Consider the following 18,057-nt stretch of genomic DNA (forward strand, 5'->3'; position numbering starts at 1 on the left):
ATTTAATTTAAATAGTATATATTACATTAGAAATAACTCAATTAAATAAAGTATGTAATAAACATGGAGAATGCTTTGCAATTAATTTTTATTAAAACTTGTTAATAAATTTTATTAATAAGTAAACATGAAAAAATAAAACGGGTGTAGTAATAGCATACAAAATTATGAATTATTTAAAAATTTTAGCATTTATTTAACAACACAAATACATTATGATACGCCAAAATGACAATAAAACGGGTTTATTTATCTTCATTACTTAGTAGCGTATATTGCAAATTGGAAGCAACATGTATTGCTTAATTTGAAATTGTTCACGAATTTAATATATATGATTAAAAATTAGACCAGTCTATAATTTTCTTGATTGCCTAATATTCCAATATGCGCATTACTATTAATTATCTAATTTTTGCTTAAAAGAAATTAAGTAGGCATGGTTTTTAATCTGTATCATAATATTCTAACAACTCGACTGCATAAATTTTATGAGTTATATCATATCATTAACCAATTAAGTATGTCAAACTATCAATTAATTAGATTATTACGATACTTAGTTTGATTCTTTGTGCCCTATTATTAATTTCCTTTTGTCTGTAACATCTTAACTTTTTAATTCAATTATATAGTTGAAGATTTATTATGAAAAAAAAAACAATTTTATTATTTTATTTCAACAAATACGAATCAATAGCATTTTATTAATATAACAATTAGAGTTTACATTAGATGCTTCATTCTATTTTACTTACTTATTTCCCCAGTAATGAAGGCCAAAATTTATTCTTGAGAAGACGGTAAGCACCTGCTAGTCAATTTTAAAGTCAATTTTTTTCAAGTCTAGTAAATTTTTTCTTCAGTATTCGTTTTTAGAGAATTTGAAATTATGTAACGGTAAAAATTGTCTTTAAGGTTTTTATTTTTTATTTTGTTCATGCTACCGCATTTCCTATTTCATTCAATTAATGAGATTCAATGTGAGGCTAAGATTGAATTCAGAATTTTTGAATTAGAGGGCTTATTTATAAACAAAACTGTAAAAAAAAAATCTTCGATTAAACTACGGTGAAAAGTACCGATACTTTTACTGCAAAGTTTTACTGAACAAAAACTCTGATATACCGTAATTTTTACAGTAGTATGTACTACAATATTACTGAATCACTGTGATTAAATATATATTAGTGTAAAAATTACGGTATAAAACTTTACAATAAAAATGGATCTTACAGTAAAAATGGATTTTACTGTAAAAACGAATTTTACTGTAAAAATGGATTTTGCTGTAAAAATGGATTTTACTGTAAAAATTGATTTTATGGATGATGCACTCAATGGTGCTAGCATTTTTTACTGTAATTTGATCTGGAATTTTTTTTTCAAAGTAGCTTCGGGACGTAAATGAAAAGAAAATACAAAATAAGTTGGATCAAGCTGTAGATTAGAATCTTTTCTTAAATATCAGAGTCAAAGATTTATTTCCGTGAATTTTTACTATATTTTTTTTACATTTTCATTTTATTTGAGAAATCCAATTAAAACAGGGTAAATGTTATTATTTTTTAATATGCAATTCATTAATTATCAGTTAGATTTTATTTGAATATTTTATTCATTTAAAATGTTATTTGCTTGTATAGATTTAACTGAAAGTTATCGGAAATCAATTCATTAATGAATTATTTTAATAAATTATTGTTCACATAAAACTTTTAAAAGAGAAACATTATTTTTTGTAATTCTTTTAATTGAATGTAATTAAAGAATCACAGTGTCACAACTTGATCTTCCATTAGATATCCTTTTTTTTTCTTTTTTACATCATTTGTATTGGACTGGGGGAGAGATTTGGAAATTCTTTCTCCCCTACTATATCAAACGATAGTTTTTATCTTTCATCCTTTCTTTCTAAAAATAATGTCTTTACCCATAAATAATAAATTCATAGTTACTGATTCTAAAATTTTTGTTCCTTCAGAGAATTTGCCTTTTTCGAATATTAACAATAAAAATTAAATGCACTTGATGGATTTTATTCCATGCTTTGTATAAAGGTTCTTTTAATTGCCCAAAGTACTGTAGTTTTTAGATATTTTCAATCAAATTTAGCGAGAGTGCTGGGTAAAGAATACTACAAGTGTAAATTGTAATGAAAAATTATTTAATCGAAAAATATTACATGTTTAAATCTGTCATTATTAAACGGTATCATTTGTAAGTCCACCTCCACATGAAGGAGAATGATAGTTTCATATAGTTATAAATGTAGTTAGATGTATAATCTCTGATATACATGCGCTAATCATACTAAACATTAGACAAATTATACAAAAAAAGATTTAAAGCCTTTTCAGAAAAATTTAATGTTTATTTTAAATGCATATTTTAAATTTTCTTTTTTTTTCCAGTGATATTTACCAAATTATACTTTTACCAAATACTTACTTATACCAAATTTTTTATAAAAAAAGTCATTAAACAATACACAAATACATTTCGTTGATTGCCATATTTTTTGTATCGTCTAAATTCACAATTAAAAATGCAGCTGCAGATGTATATTGTTACCGATATCAATAAATTCCTGTTGATAGCAATCATTATAATTTACCAAAATTCCTTTTCTTTAGAGTAAATGATAGTTATAAAAGCAACTTTTGATACACAATCATTCATCAGCAATACAAAAAAAACAAAGGAAAAAAAAGTCAAATAAGAACAAATGATATTTTCGACATTTTCAGCAAAACTTAACGCGTGTTTTTAATAAAATTACATATTTTTTTCATAATTTTATATACAAAATCCTCTTTTTGATATTGAAAAGCATTTGGAAAATTTATATATATGAACATATATAACATATAATAACAATATTATATATTATACAAATCTATGAACAATATACATTCAAATCGTCTGCCGAATCGTATAAAAAATTTATAAAAAAAAATCTATTTTTTATTTGAATATTGTGAAAATATATTCAAGGTTTCCAAAATTAGGTAGATAAGCCAAACTTATACCTTTACTTAAGCTTCTGCTTACCTCCCACTTCGAATATAACTACAAAAGCCTGGGTTTGAGTTATCTTCGAGGGCTCTTTAACTCAAGTCAAGTGTATGTTGTTGTACTAGTACTGTCTGAATCACTTATACGGTTGAAAGAATCCGTTCGTAAAAGGACTGCTATCTTCCCCGTCGTGCTATTGAATTATCTTATTTTTCCGATGAAATGAACTGATTAAATAATTTGTTGAAAAGTAGTTTTGACTGATGAAATAAGTTTTTATTCAAATGCATTTACTGTGTTATATACTACTCTTACTTTTAAGGTGAATATTTTAGACTTTTTAGGAGGTTTTCATTGGCAGATTTTTCTTTTTTTTTCAGCCATTGTGTTCTTTTTTTATCATCGGTGAAAGGAGGGCTTATTGGGAATTTCTTTTTTTCTTTTTTTTATTGCTTGCAATAAAAGTATAGTAATGTAAATGAAAGTGAAGTATTGTGATTCTTTTTTTTTTTCATTTAAATTTTTTTAAAATAAATAAAGCGCATAGAAAATTTATTTTTTCAAATAATACTGCAAGAGTTTTTTTTTTTTTTTTACGGAAAATAAGTATTAAAATGTGATATAGAGTTTCATTTTAAATTTATTTTTATATTAATTTTATCTTATTTTTTAAATTATTTTTTAAAAAAAAAGTGCAAATCACTTTGATATTTTTTAATTGATTTTGAGAAACCTATTGCTTATTTTCGCACAAAGTTTCTTAAAATTAGAAACACTTTATTTTCGATACATTTATTTTTACGATAGCAAGAATTATTTATATCATTTAAAAAAAAATTGAAGTGTGGTAAATTATTCATACTAATCAAAACCTTACTTAATATGGAATATACTTGAAATTTGTAAATTTTATGCGCACCTTTCCTAGCAAAATATGAATGCTTTCCATATTAATCAGACAAATAAAACAGCCTTTTTGATAATTAATTTCACCTACAATAAGATTACGGCATTCATTCCACAATGACAATTCATGAAATTATGGTAGTGTTTTTATTACTTTATATTTGTTTACAACTATCACGATAAAACGAACAGTAAAAAAATGTTTTCGAAATTGGTAAATATTGCAATTTACATTTCTCATGTCTAATTAATTTTATCAGATAATACTAATAAGTTTCAGATATAGATTACGAAAAATGTTACAGGTTGTCCAGGTGTAAACGGTAATAAAATAAGAAACAAAATTTTTTCGTGTAGAACGGCGTCAAATTCTAAACTGAATCTAACTTTTGCCACATCTTGGTTTTGGGGGAAAATCAAGGAAAGCGTTTTTCTTTTTCTTTTTTTCCCCAAGAGTTCGAAAACAGGTGTTGCAACCTATTTTCTCTCAACTCGCATGTTTTCTGAAACAAGGGGTAATTATCATTAAGGATTCTGATATCAATTTACATACCTCGGCGTGGGAGACTTTAGGTAAGAACGTTCAGAGTTTTTCACTTGCTTTTTTGATAACTTCACTCATAGTTGGTCAGAGTGACGATAAGTTCTAATCATTAAGTTGTAGTTTTTATTTTATTTTGTTTAAAAAATATTAAAATTTATTTTTTTTTTAAATTTTTTCTCATAAAAAAACGAAAAAAATATTTTTATTATTAAATTTATGTGTATATTCTACTCATTTGTCAATAGATGATCATCATTTAGTAAGTTTCGAAATTTATAAGCTTTTTTATTTATATATCTTATTAAAGCTTTTTATTATTATCCATTTCATAGACTTTCAATTAATTCCAATCTATAAACTACATATTTTTTTTTAAAAAAAAACTATAATTTTTTAAGACTAAATTGATTGCTGTAGTTATATAGGTTCACATTTTAATTGTTAAGCAAATCACACATTTTACGTAAGCGTTATTTAAGTAAGTATTTGTATAAGCTTCCGTTTATGTAAAATACTTCACAGATTCTTGTAAATGATTTGTACAACATGCATGCCTCAGATGTTGCCTATATCATATTTATTGCTTAAATATGTTAGATATTTACACTTCTTAAATTTTTAAATTAATATTGCATATTTAAAAAAACGTGTTGTAAATAGAAGTATTATGTAGAACAAAGTTTCATGCAGAATATGCATTTTATGTAGATTGAATATTTAATTTATAATATGTAGAATAAATTTCTTTTACCAAGAATGAACTTTTCTTTACATTTTATACTATATCTGTCATGAAACAAAAAAAATTGGTAAAAAAATATTTTTGACCTCTCTTTTTGAGATACTTTTATATGCCAATTAGCATTCAAATAAATTATAAATAGAATAAAAATTATTGTTTGCGTTTAAAATATCAGAGATTTTGTTTTATTACATGATACAAGAAAAAGCATTCTTAGTTTATTTTTATTGTGTTAATTTATTAAATTATTGCAATATTAAATTAATAATTTATTTATGAACATATATGCATATTTCAAGGCAACATGAATGTTATTTTGAATGCTCTCATTTATTAAAAATTATTGAATTTGAAATAGCAGCATAAAAGAATTTGCATTATATTTTTAGAAAGTTAATTTATTTAAGAAAAATCATTATTATTTTTAATTCATAAGATAAGTTGCAGTATGCTTTGGAATCATCGCCTATTTTGTAGAACTGATGACATGCTTCATAAAATTTTTACATAATTTACATTATTGTGTCTTCGGATTTTAAATTTTTGTTTAAATTGAAACACATCTACAGAACAGGCACAAATTATTTAATTAGCAAATTTTGGCATTGAAAGTACAAAATCATTCCTTAGCTGATTCATAAAAGGGAAATAATTTACAATAGATGTTTTATTGTAGATGTTCCAAACCTTTCAATTGCAGAATTTTTTTATTTTTTAGATTTTTTTTATGAATATTGAAATAACTAAAGCCTTTTAGATATATTTCTAATATTGATACCCATTGAGAAAACATTTATTGAAAGTGAAACATTTAATAGAGATTTCATTGATAATTCCATTAAAAAACATGAATACATCATAATTAATGGAATTTGAAGGAGTAAGACATGTATTCGTTTGAAATCCATATGAATTGCTTAAAATCCAATTTCTTTTGGATATCAATTTGTTCATAAACATAAATGCATATGCATTTAACAAATTATTTTCGTGCGAAAATATCAGGCTTTTCACAATGACCATACTTAGTGCGTTTTTTCTTCGAATTTTTCCAAAAAATAAAGCGAAAACTATAGGGAAAGTGGGAAGTAAGCGCACCATAGGAAAAAATTACCCCTAGGAAAACGGACTGCAATCTGTAAGTAAAATTTCTATCTCTTTAAAAAATTTAAAAAAGAAAAAACAAACTTTCGTACGTACTAAATATATATTATTAACAAAATAATAAAAACAACTGAACTAAGAAAAGTTAATATCATTTCGTGAAGGAATTAATAAAAATTCTTTTGGTAAAAATTTAACTAAACCTAAAAAACATTAAAACCAAGCATAAAAATAAATGATTAAATTAATCCCCAAAATAAATAATTAAATTAAGCCTAAAATCCATAAATATTTGACTTAAAAAAATCAAGAAAGGTACCTATATATAAAACGTTTTATTTTTCGTGACATTTAAGTTGCAAACAGTAACATAAGTTACATAGTAACGTATAGATAACATAAATTACAAGAATTATTTAATTATAATGGAAAAACTACATAAAATTAATGATATAATGTAATTTGAAATTTAAGATGGCGTCTATAAATATGAAAAATTAAATTAATTTTCTCAACTAATATGTGTAAGCGTTGAATAATGATATGTCTTCATAATTGTAAGATGCTAAAATTCTATTATAAAACAAGATAAATGTTGTTGTACAAATAATTGCTCAATTAATTCTTTGTAAAATATGAAATAAGTTTTATGTCAAATTACCTACTGGCTTACTGACCAAGCTGTTTTAACAGTACTACAAGCATAGCCTTTTTTTCTAACAAAAACAATGTCTTATATTTTGATTACTTGAGTATAGGTGCGGCCTGTGGTTATGAGTTTACGAACAGTGGCGGTAAAAATAGCAATTTTCATGTAGGCTGAACAACAGAGAATAAGGGCGTGTATACTTTTAATAGCTTTTTTTGGTGCAAGAAAGTGTATTAAACGGAAGGTTATGTGTGTTTTAATAAACTCTAAAAACTTATTACATCTTTGTCTGCACGCTACTGTTGAAAAAGTTAACTTGATTATACACTTACCGATTTACATTTAAAATTAGCATCATATTTTTTTGTTTATATGTAGGCTTTTGATTGGCTCATTATATGTAGGCTCATTTAGGCTTAAAAACAATAACGCCATTTTTAATTTTTTTATTAATGTTCGATTATTTACTAATTAATTTTTGTTGTTTATTGTTGGAACTTATCAAAATTGCTTGAGTTGTGTTAATGGAAGCTTTATTAATACTATATTTTAGGAATTTATTAAAATTGTTTGGGGTGTGTTAATGGGAACTATAGTAATACTATATTTTTGGAACTTGTTGTTAAAGTTGCTTAAGTTGTGTTAATGGAAGCTTTAATAATACTATGTTTCAGGAACTAATTAAAAATCGTTCAGGTTTTTTTAATGGAAGCTTTGATAATACTATGTTTTTTGAACTTATTAAAATTATTTAAGTTGTGTTAACGAAAGTTTTTATTTTACTATATATTTATAATTTGTATTACTTTTTTTACATTATTACTTAAATTATATTTATGTCTTTATAAATATTATATATTTATGTAATATTTACATTTATGTAAGATTTATGTAATATTTATATTTCGATATTTATATAGAGTTGAAATGTTGTTAATATTTAATCCATAAGCAAATTAAATTATTTTCATAAAAATATTTGTTTTTAATGATATGGTTTGTAATTTGTTTGTGCAGATTATTTCAGGGGAGAAATAAATAATAACTAACTTTTATTTCTCATATTTTAAAGATTACATTTTCTTTTTATTTATATACATTTTATTATGATTTATGTTGTTTATTGTAATTGTTTTATTATTTGTAAGAAAAAGGCTAATTTTTAAAACGAGTTGTTTATTATTTAAAAAAGGCACATATGTGAAGTTTTAAAATACCGCTGCTATGTTTACAATTGAACTCAATTATTTTTGCAATAATTATTCTAATTTAAACAACAACACAAATTTTACTATTTGTGTTAAATTTAAACTATAATTGTTTTGTTTCAAATGTGTATCTATTTATAGTTTATACCATTTCACAATAAAAAAAATGAGCTTAATTAAAAACAATGTTAAAAAAGTGGAAAACTTTCAGGCTTACTAACTTATTTTGTTCGTTTGTAGATCTTAACCGTTAATTTATTTTATAATATTTGGTTTTGAGCGTAAAATACGAGTTTATTTTGTTAAGTTCTACAATGATTTATTTTCAATTTCATTGAAAATAAGTTAATTCTAAGCAATTTTCTGATGTTATTGTAATACTTGTTTTTTTCTTCTTTTTTTCTGAAGCATTAAAATGATACTAAACATGTTCTTCTACAAAGTTTCCTAAATGAGTAACCATAATGATAATTACTGTTTATTAAATTTATGAAAATTATTTATACTAGGTCATAGAGAAATTTAAAAGTAGCATATTTCAATTATTTGTATTAATTTTGAATGAAAATTATGATGTTTCATTATTTAAGTATACTAATAGCATAATTTTATTTGCTTTCATATCAATATAAAATCATAATAATCATTATTATGCGTTGTAACTTACTTGGAGGATTTATTTTACGTCATTTAATAGCGTATTTTTATTTTTTGTATTATTTTAAAAATACCTAATTGGTTTTTAATTTAAGTTATATTGTTCTACTGCTCATATAGATTGATTACGCTAATTTAATTGATTTCATTAAAATGTTTATATTTAATAATTATGGACAAAGATTTGCTTTATAGTTATAATTATTGTTTACATTTGGTAATTACATTATTTAATAAGACAACAGTAGTAAAAAAATAAAAAATAATTCACCAAAAAAATTTTGGTTTTGCTTCAACACCAAAAATGGCGGCAACTATGCACAAAAACCTTTTACAGTGTACCGACAACAATCTAATATTGAAGATACATTATACAACTGAATACAAATTTCGTTTTAAAAGATTAATTACAATATTTCGTCACAAAATTAAAAAAAATATTTTGAGTATTTCATAAAAATTAAACTGCAGTCGTAAAATATTCTCGCAAAATAAATTTTATATTAACAAGTTTTAAATAATGAAAATATACTCTAATATCACAATTTAACAACATTAACAATTTGTTTAATATTCTTTTCGAGAATATATATGGAGATAAAATGCATAATTTATGACATAAGTATAGTGATGATAAAATGCTATGAATCAATGCTATAAAATGCTAATTAAATTTTCTTCTGAATATTTAGATTTGAAGATTACGACTGCGACATCAGGAGTGCTTTCAAGCGGTTTGTTGGAATGGAAGTTTCGGCTACTCAGTTCTGAAAGATGAAAAAGATCGCGAATCATTTGACGGTAATTGAAGATGATCCCATGCGGCGAATAATAACTTTTATTCCGTTTCGATTGTTCCATTCTCCGTTGAATGAAAAATAGTAATTTGTGTTTTGTTTTAACGAATGAAAATAAGTATGAAAAGCTAAAATGGTGGAGAAAATTTTATTGTTTTAAAATTTCTTTATATCTGAAACGAAAAATTAAATTTTAAGATGTAATTAAATTAAGTAAGTTATCAAAATGAGATAATTACATTCAAATGAAATTGTAACTCACATTTTAATAACTTTTTTGTTGCGTAGAAAATTTTTTAAATCTTTCAAAACATATAGTTATATTTGGTTAACTTCCTATAAAATTATATTTGAGTTTGAGTTTTGAAATCTCCTTTCCTTTATTTTTTTAATTTTAAGAGATAAATAAGGTAATTATAAAACTTGAAGTAAAGTTTACGTTAGAAAAATAATTATGCTCTTTGGCGAATTTTCGACATATATTTAGAACAATTAAACAAGTTTGAAAAAAAAAAAATGAGCTTTCATTTTTAGCGCAACAACTCTTTGAAATATCATATCTAAAATCCTGAAAACTTTTTAATTAAAAATTGATTTTAAATTACAAAACAAAATCTCTTAAAAGTAATAGATAAAAATTTGTCAACTCTAAATTAGCACTTAAATTTGACTTTAAAAAATGTCGAATTTAAGTGCTAATTTAGTGTTTATGAAAGCACCTAAACATTAAATATTCACCTTGTTAAGAGTACTCCGGAAAATATACAGAATACTGTAAAAAATAAAAATAAAGCATTATTAGTTTTCGAAATTAGTATACAATAAAAGTAGTGTTTTAATTAACAAAAAATATTTATATTTTAATTGATTGATAATTACCATAAATATGTTAATGAAATAAAGTAATGACAAATAAGAAAAATCTGAAATAAAATTTAGATCCGATTTTTAAGAACTCAATTATAAAAGTTTTAAAATAATATTTACTGAACTTTAAGCTTCTATCCTAATAAAACTATTTGAAAAAAGTGTTCTACTTTAAAAATCCTCATTTATTTGTATAAATTTATTAATTAAGTGAAAGATACTTTATTTTATGTTTTACATTCTTATTTTAATAAATTTTTTAATAAAAGTTTTTTAAAACAATGAGAAGAAAAAGTTTTTGTCCAAATATTGATTTATGGATTTTCTTAGTGAAATTCCCCCCATAGAGATTGATAAATCTAAAAATTATGCTAAATCATAAAGTTTCGCTCTAGTGGTAACATTATTTTGTTTATAATAGATAAAAAGAACTCATGACTCAAGGAAAAGTTAATAATTTTACTTTTGTCACATTTGAAACAAAAACGGGGAGGGGGGGGGAGGAAACGTAGGGGAAAATTTAGGTGGTGATTGCGAAATTGATGGACTTCACTTATTTCCGTTTTAGTTGCGAAAAAAATAAAATAGTTTTTTACTCTTTAGTTTATTTAAATAATGTAGTTTATAATATCGTTTATGCAAATACGTTTAAGCAAAATCTTTTTCTAGCATAAATTTATATTAATAATTTATTATAATATAATATTTATAGCATAATACTTAATATTTTTATTTAAATTTTAATGATTATTATTAGAAATTGTAACAAAATATAATTCGAACAAAATATTATTAGATTAAATCAATGACTTTGAATCAATTAAAAATGTGCTCAAAAATGCAAATTTCATTAGAATCCAGGTCTAAGTTATTATTAAAAGAAGATTCTAAAGCTAAAAAAATAGCTTTTTTGTTTCAAAATTTATAAAAAAAATAATTAAGATTTTTTCATCTAAAATATTACTGCTCACATCTTACAAAATCGAAATTAAATTCAAAACGAAGTTTGGAATGTTTTAATGCATAAAAACCGATTAGAATGAATGATTATGAACGACAAAACACTCCATAATGTTGATAAAAATAAAACTCAACTTTTACCCTATTGTAAACATGATTAGTACGACATTTTTATTATTTAAAATGATAACATTATTTCATATGTCAGTTTTTTTTTCACCATTAAAAATATTGCGTATTTGAATGAAATATATTATACACTGAGAAAAAAAGTATGGTCAGAACTGCTACAATATGTTTAGTACGTACAGTGTTTCTGGCTCTATGGAAACACCAAAAAGCTCGGTAATTTTTGCCGAAGAGCTTTGATAATGAATTTAATCAAATAAAGAATAAGATATGGTTTTATAATGTGTTATAAAATTTGGTAAGTGTGTTAAAACTAATTTATCATGATGTTTAGTAATTTTATCCCGACAGTTAAATTTACTTTTCAGTTATATTTTTTGCTGAATGTGTGGCAATAAGAAATATAATTTTGAAAACTAGAATTTCTTGAAAGTTTTTACCATATGAAGGGCAAAACTACAAAATGAATAGTTTAAATACCACATATTTTGGTTTTTATTGCCAGAATTTCAGTTTTTTTAAAAAAAATCAGAAATGTCATTGTAATCAGTAAAATTAACAATAAAATATGGTTTTATAATATATGATAAAATTTTGTAAATGTGTGAAAGTTTGATAATACAATCATGATGCCTTAGATTTGATAATATTATCTGATGATTAAATACCGTATATTTTAGTTTCACTAACCAGAATTATGGTTTTTTTCCCTCCGGAAATGTCATTACCATATAGTACGGTAATTTTACCAGAATATTTTTCTACGTCTAATTTCAGAGTAGATAAGAATTATAGAAACGTGAACATAATATTGCTAAAAAATATATATTACTCAAGGGTCCATAAATATCGATCACAGGTCATCACGACATCTAAAATTTGGCATTTGGCACTTAATACTTTAATAAAATTTAATTGAAAGAAGAAAAAGAAAAAACAATTGGTGCTGGTTTAAATTTTATAAATACTGGTTCATAGAAATTATGCATTTTTGTAATTCCCTGACAAAACCTTTACCTTCACCCCCTAAAAATGGGGGCATTTTTTATTTTTTTTAAAAAATACGTATTACTTCAAAATATAAAATAACAAAATATTATTTACAAAAATTTTATTTACAATTAATTGACATTTTTTAGCTGAACACAGAATGGCAGTCAGTATTCTTGTAAAACTCATTTAAAGTTGGCGTAATATGTACATCGCAGATAAAAATCATTTTCTTGTTATACTTGAGAGAAAACATGTTTACACCTTGTAACAATCTTTGGATAGAGCGGAAGCGGAGAAAATATCCGTTCTCTAATAATTTCGGTCAGCCCCTAGTTAGTCTAACCTTCAATTAAAAGGAAAAATACCTCCTTTTCTCCCTTTAGGGAAACTTGTAATTTTGTTTTTCACAAACAAGCTTTCTTTAATATAAACAAGGATATTGTTGTTTTCTCACGGTGATTGCCACAATCTCAATAAATTTATTAATTATGATTAAAGAGAAAGTATAATTAATTTTTCATAAATAAAATCTATACTCAAAAATAACTACATACTCATAAAATTATTTATCAGCTCATATAAAAGCACCTAAAATACTCATAAAATTATTTAAATTGTTATTATTTTATATGGCTTTGTTGAGAATGTTTATTAACACATAACATTCCAATAAATTTCTTCGAACTAGTTTGGTAATTTCGATAAAATTTATTAAAGGTCCCTAATCATTATTAACAACTATTTTTTATTTATTCAAAACATTGTATTTCATTAAGATTATTTTTTAATTTAAAAAAAAAGTTATTCAAAGGTAATAACGATTTTTAACTGAATTTTTAATGCAAAAATAATGATTTTTCAGTGGCAATGATATTTTATCAATATATTTTTTTAACAAAGCGAAGCGGAAAAAAAATATGTGCCGTTAATTTTTTACTAATTAAATAAGATTAAAAGGGATTTTATTATAATTGTCTTAATCGATAAAAATGTTTTATAAACATAGTCAATACTAGGAATTTTTATTCCAAATTATTTTTAAGAGTTATATTAAAATAGTCTGATTCCAATAGTTTATTCTCAATAGTTTATTTCCGACATTTTATCTATGGAATTTAAGAATTTTTACTGCTTTTCTAGTTTATGCTGTTCATTTAGTTTTATAGCTAAAAGAATTCCAGATTTGATTAATTTTTATGTTAAAAACATAAAAATTAATCAAAATTGGATAATCAAATCTGGATAAAAGTTTCTGAATAAAATTATGGTTCGGATACTTAAATAATTTCAATTTAGGCAAACAATTGAGTAAACTATTCCAAACTGAGTAAACTATTGTCTCTTTTATTGTATCCATCAGAGTTATAAAACTCTTTGTAAAAATTATTTGGTACAGTCTCAGATAAAAAAAAAATTAATGTTGAACCATAATATCTGTCCATGGAACCATAATGTTGCTCAAATATCTTGCACCCTTAATAAGTTGTTAAAATGAACTGTTTAAATTAGGATGAATAATAGAATCACGTTTTTAAAAATTAACCTGATTCGACTAATCACCTGATTCAAATGGCAAAGTTGCACGATATTGTAGTTCAATGTGCACCAAATTTCTAATAATGCAGTTGTTGATCTTAATTTTTTAAGTCTCGACAAGTTTCCTAGAAGAATTGTGATTGTAGTTTACAGCACAACAAAATTTTTAACAGTGTAGTTGTTTTCAAAATAAATAAATAAATAAAACTTAGTGATAATATCAACTAATCATAAAATCTTTGGTTATTTAAATACAATAATTACATGATATAGAAAATATCAAGAATAATAAATACAAATAAGATATTTGTTGGAGCGTGATAGTAAATCATTTGTTATAGATAAAACGTAAAAGAGAAGATAGTAAATCTCTAAATATGTATATCCTTGAGATAAAACATTGAACTTCCTATTTTGTTCTGATTCAGTACCAGAATATACACAATTGGTGGAAAAGAATAGGACTTACTTTTTTGGTTGATCAACCACGCATAAGACGAGATTTACAACTATGAAAAAAGATTTGCTAAAGTTACAAATCGAGTAAAGCATCTCCTCTTGCTAATTTTCGTGATGCAAATTATCATAGCCGAATAGGTGCGTTTAAAAACAAGATAATAAAGAAATAAAAATTTAAGCATCGTTAGACTTGTCTTATTACTCAATAATAATCATAATGTATTTACAGTTAAACTTAAATTTAGAATTCCACTTATCAGATCTTTTTTCAAATTTACATTTATTTTATTTTATTTAAGTGTATTAAAACTAAGCTGTATTCCTTTAAAGAAAGGTGAAAATAAATCAATGAATAAATACATAAAACAAATGATTCTATAAAGAATTTCGTAAATTAAATCCTATTTAATTTGCAAATGTATAACATCCAAATACGTTTAAGATAAATACAATAAGATTGATATCGATAATCACAATAATTATTTTATTACATAAGTTACTGTAATTATTTTCTAAAATAATAATTTAGAATGTTTAAAATATCCAAACCATTTCCCATATTTACTACATCTAAACATCTAAATAGTTTTAGACGTTTATTGTTAGTTATATTAAAATGCCTAAACCAGATTAACTGTTTATTCTCAGCTATATTTAAATACCTAAACAATTTTAAACGTTTATTGTTAGTTTTATTAAAATATCTGAATGACTTGGCATTGGTAAGTTACTTAAATTTTAATATAAATAACTATTCAGATAAAAGTTATTTACATTAAAATACCTAGACCATTTTTAATGTCTATTGTTAGTTATCATTAAAATTATTTTAACTGTTATTTGTTAGTTATATTAATTTCTAAACATTTCTATACACTTATTGGGTAGTTACATTAAAATACTTCAATAGTTAGAAGGAATATTATGAAACCAGCTATTAAGACATAAGTCAGTTATATAAAAATGTTTAATCCATTTAAATGTTTAATTTTGAAATGTCTAAGCCATTTTCGTTTCTTAGATTAAAGCATACATTCTTTCGTTTCTTGTATTTCTCCTTTAGTGAGAGCAGCAAAAAGTTTGAAAATGGCGATTGTACATTGAAATGAAGATTGAACATTGAAATGAAGATTGAAAATTGAAATGAAGATTGAAAATGAACATTCTGAATCAAAATAGGGAAAAAAAACTATTTACTAAAACTTGGAACTTTTGAAATTTGGAAAATATTATCCATGAAATTTCAGAGAAAATTTGAAAAAATAATGAATAAATAAAAATAAATAAATAATTCTTAGAAAATTACTTCGTTTTTTTAAAAAAAAAAAATACAATTTGAATATTTGTTATTACAATGTTTGAAAATGTTAATTAAGATAAATATTGCAATGGTAAAAACATTTCTATTTATTTAAGTGGAAAAGGAAATTTCAAAATTATTGAATAAAATAGATGGTGATTGAAAGATTATTAGGGAAGAGTTTCTTATAGAAGAGTCTCTTTTATAGAGTTTTAGACACAATTTAACAAAACATACGTAAAATCCTAATAAGATATCGCCTTTCAAAATATTCGTTTAATATTCGTATTAATATTCGTTTTTCATACAATTATTAGGTTTTTTTTTTCTCAGCCATAAATTTTTTTCGAAAACTTTTAGAGCATATATAACAATCCATCAAAATATATGTTTTTTTGTTATTTTAAGGTTAAGAATACGCACTTTAAAGCAATGTGAGTTTATTTTATAATTGATTTTTAGAACAATTCTAAGTTTTATTAATAATTATCGCTTTAAAAAATATAATATTAATATTTAATGGTTTGAAAATATCATAAAACACAATTCCTAAAAGTAATTAGAAATGAATAGTTCAGATAATATTAAAAAAATTATTTAATTGTCGAAATTTTGAAAAAAATTAACTTTTAAAAATGATGAGATTTCAATGGTTTAGAAAGTATTGAGGAAATTAACGCTTTCTGAAGATATTATAATTTCAAAGTTTTTAAAAATATTGTCAAAATCTAAATGTCAGAAAGTTTTTATAATTTAATAGTTTTAAAATGACTGTGAAAAGTAATTTTTAGAATACTTTTTAAGTGAAATATAATTTTTAAAATATTGTGAAAACGAAAACCTAGTTTAGGTATTAGAATTTAATAGCTTTAAAAATATTTTAAAGGTTATATGCATTCAAAAGCAGACAAAATGTTACTTAACAGCAATGCTATTTTAACATGTTTGCGATATTATGTTACTTAATATGTTCTACTAAAATCTTTAATTTTACAGATGAAATCTAAAAGAGTTCTTTTGAAAAATTTTATGCATACTGAGAAAAAAAGAACGTAAAAACTATCAGAATATGGTAAAATTTACCGCTGTTTTGTCTCTATGTTGACACCAAAAAGCACAATATTTTTCATCAAAGCACTTTGGTAATGACTTTCGGTAAAATTAACAATGAAATATAGTTTTATTACCATACTCTTAGGTAATAATTTGATAATTTTATCATAATACCTTACAGAATGCATAAAAACCATATATTGAGTAAATTTACTCTTTAGTTTCAAATTTTTATTAAATGTGTGAAATAAGAACCATAATGTTGAAAACCAGAATTTCCGATAAACCGTTATCGTAAAAAAAGAAAAATTACAAAATGATCGTTTAAATACAGTATATTTTGGTTTTTATTACCAGAATTGTCGTTTTAATTTTAAATCGGAAACGACATTAAGATCAATAAAATTAACAACAAAATATGGTTTTATAATTAATGATAAAATTTAGTAAATGTGTAAAAATTTTGTAATATTATCATGATACCTTAGAGTGTGGCATAAAAGCCATTTATTCGGTTACATTTATTCCTAAGTTTTGCACTTTTTACTAAAAGTGTGGCATAAAAGCCATTTATTCGGCTACATTTATTCTTAAGTTTTGAACTTTTAACAAAATGTGTGGCATAAAAGCCATCTATTCTGCTACATTTATTCTTAAGTTTTGAACTCTTAACAAAATGTGTGGCATAAAAGCCATTTATTCTTAAGTTTTGAACTTTTTACAAAATGTGTGGCATAAAAGCCTTTTATTCGGTTACATTTATTCTTAGGTTTTGAACTTTTTTCTAAAAGTGTGGCATAAAAGCCATTTATTCTTAAGTTTTGAACTTTTTACTAAATGTGTGGTAAGAAGTTATTTTGAATATTATATTATATTACATTTTTTCTGATATTATTATTTTATAATATTTTGTTTTATATAACAATATTGCTATTCAAGCACGGTAATCTGGATTTTTTTTCCTGCATTGTGATACTTGTGACTACATTGTCAATGAAAATAAATAATATATTGAAAACATAGATTTAATGTATGAAAAAATCATCAATTTTATCATTCTAATTTTTATCAAAATAGTATGCGAAACATATGAAAGCAGTAATTAATCCTTTAGAGTGGTGAAATGATAGAAATT

At 23.5% G+C, this 18,057-nt stretch overlaps 1 long non-coding RNA gene across 2 annotated transcripts; it reads left to right on the forward strand.

Annotated features, from left to right (window-relative positions):
• Positions 1 to 4,370: 4,370 nt before the first annotated feature.
• LOC107453370 (uncharacterized) lies at positions 4,371 to 16,008 on the forward strand. Of its 2 annotated transcripts, none has more exons than XR_001585315.4 (3): positions 4,371 to 4,497; positions 9,521 to 9,629; positions 15,633 to 16,007. It is a non-coding gene; the product is annotated as an uncharacterized LOC107453370 (long non-coding RNA). The 2 variants fall into 2 exon arrangements; XR_001585316.4 differs by lacking the exon at positions 4,371 to 4,497 and adding an exon at positions 4,536 to 4,727 and having other exon boundaries at positions 15,633 to 16,008.
• The last annotated feature ends 2,049 nt before the right edge of the window (positions 16,009 to 18,057 follow it).

The sequence above is a fragment of the Parasteatoda tepidariorum genome, chromosome 1 (assembly GCF_982258835.1).
Source record: "Parasteatoda tepidariorum strain Cologne lab strain chromosome 1, Ptep-v5.0, whole genome shotgun sequence".
In the NCBI taxonomy this organism is placed as follows: domain Eukaryota; kingdom Metazoa; phylum Arthropoda; class Arachnida; order Araneae; family Theridiidae; genus Parasteatoda; species Parasteatoda tepidariorum.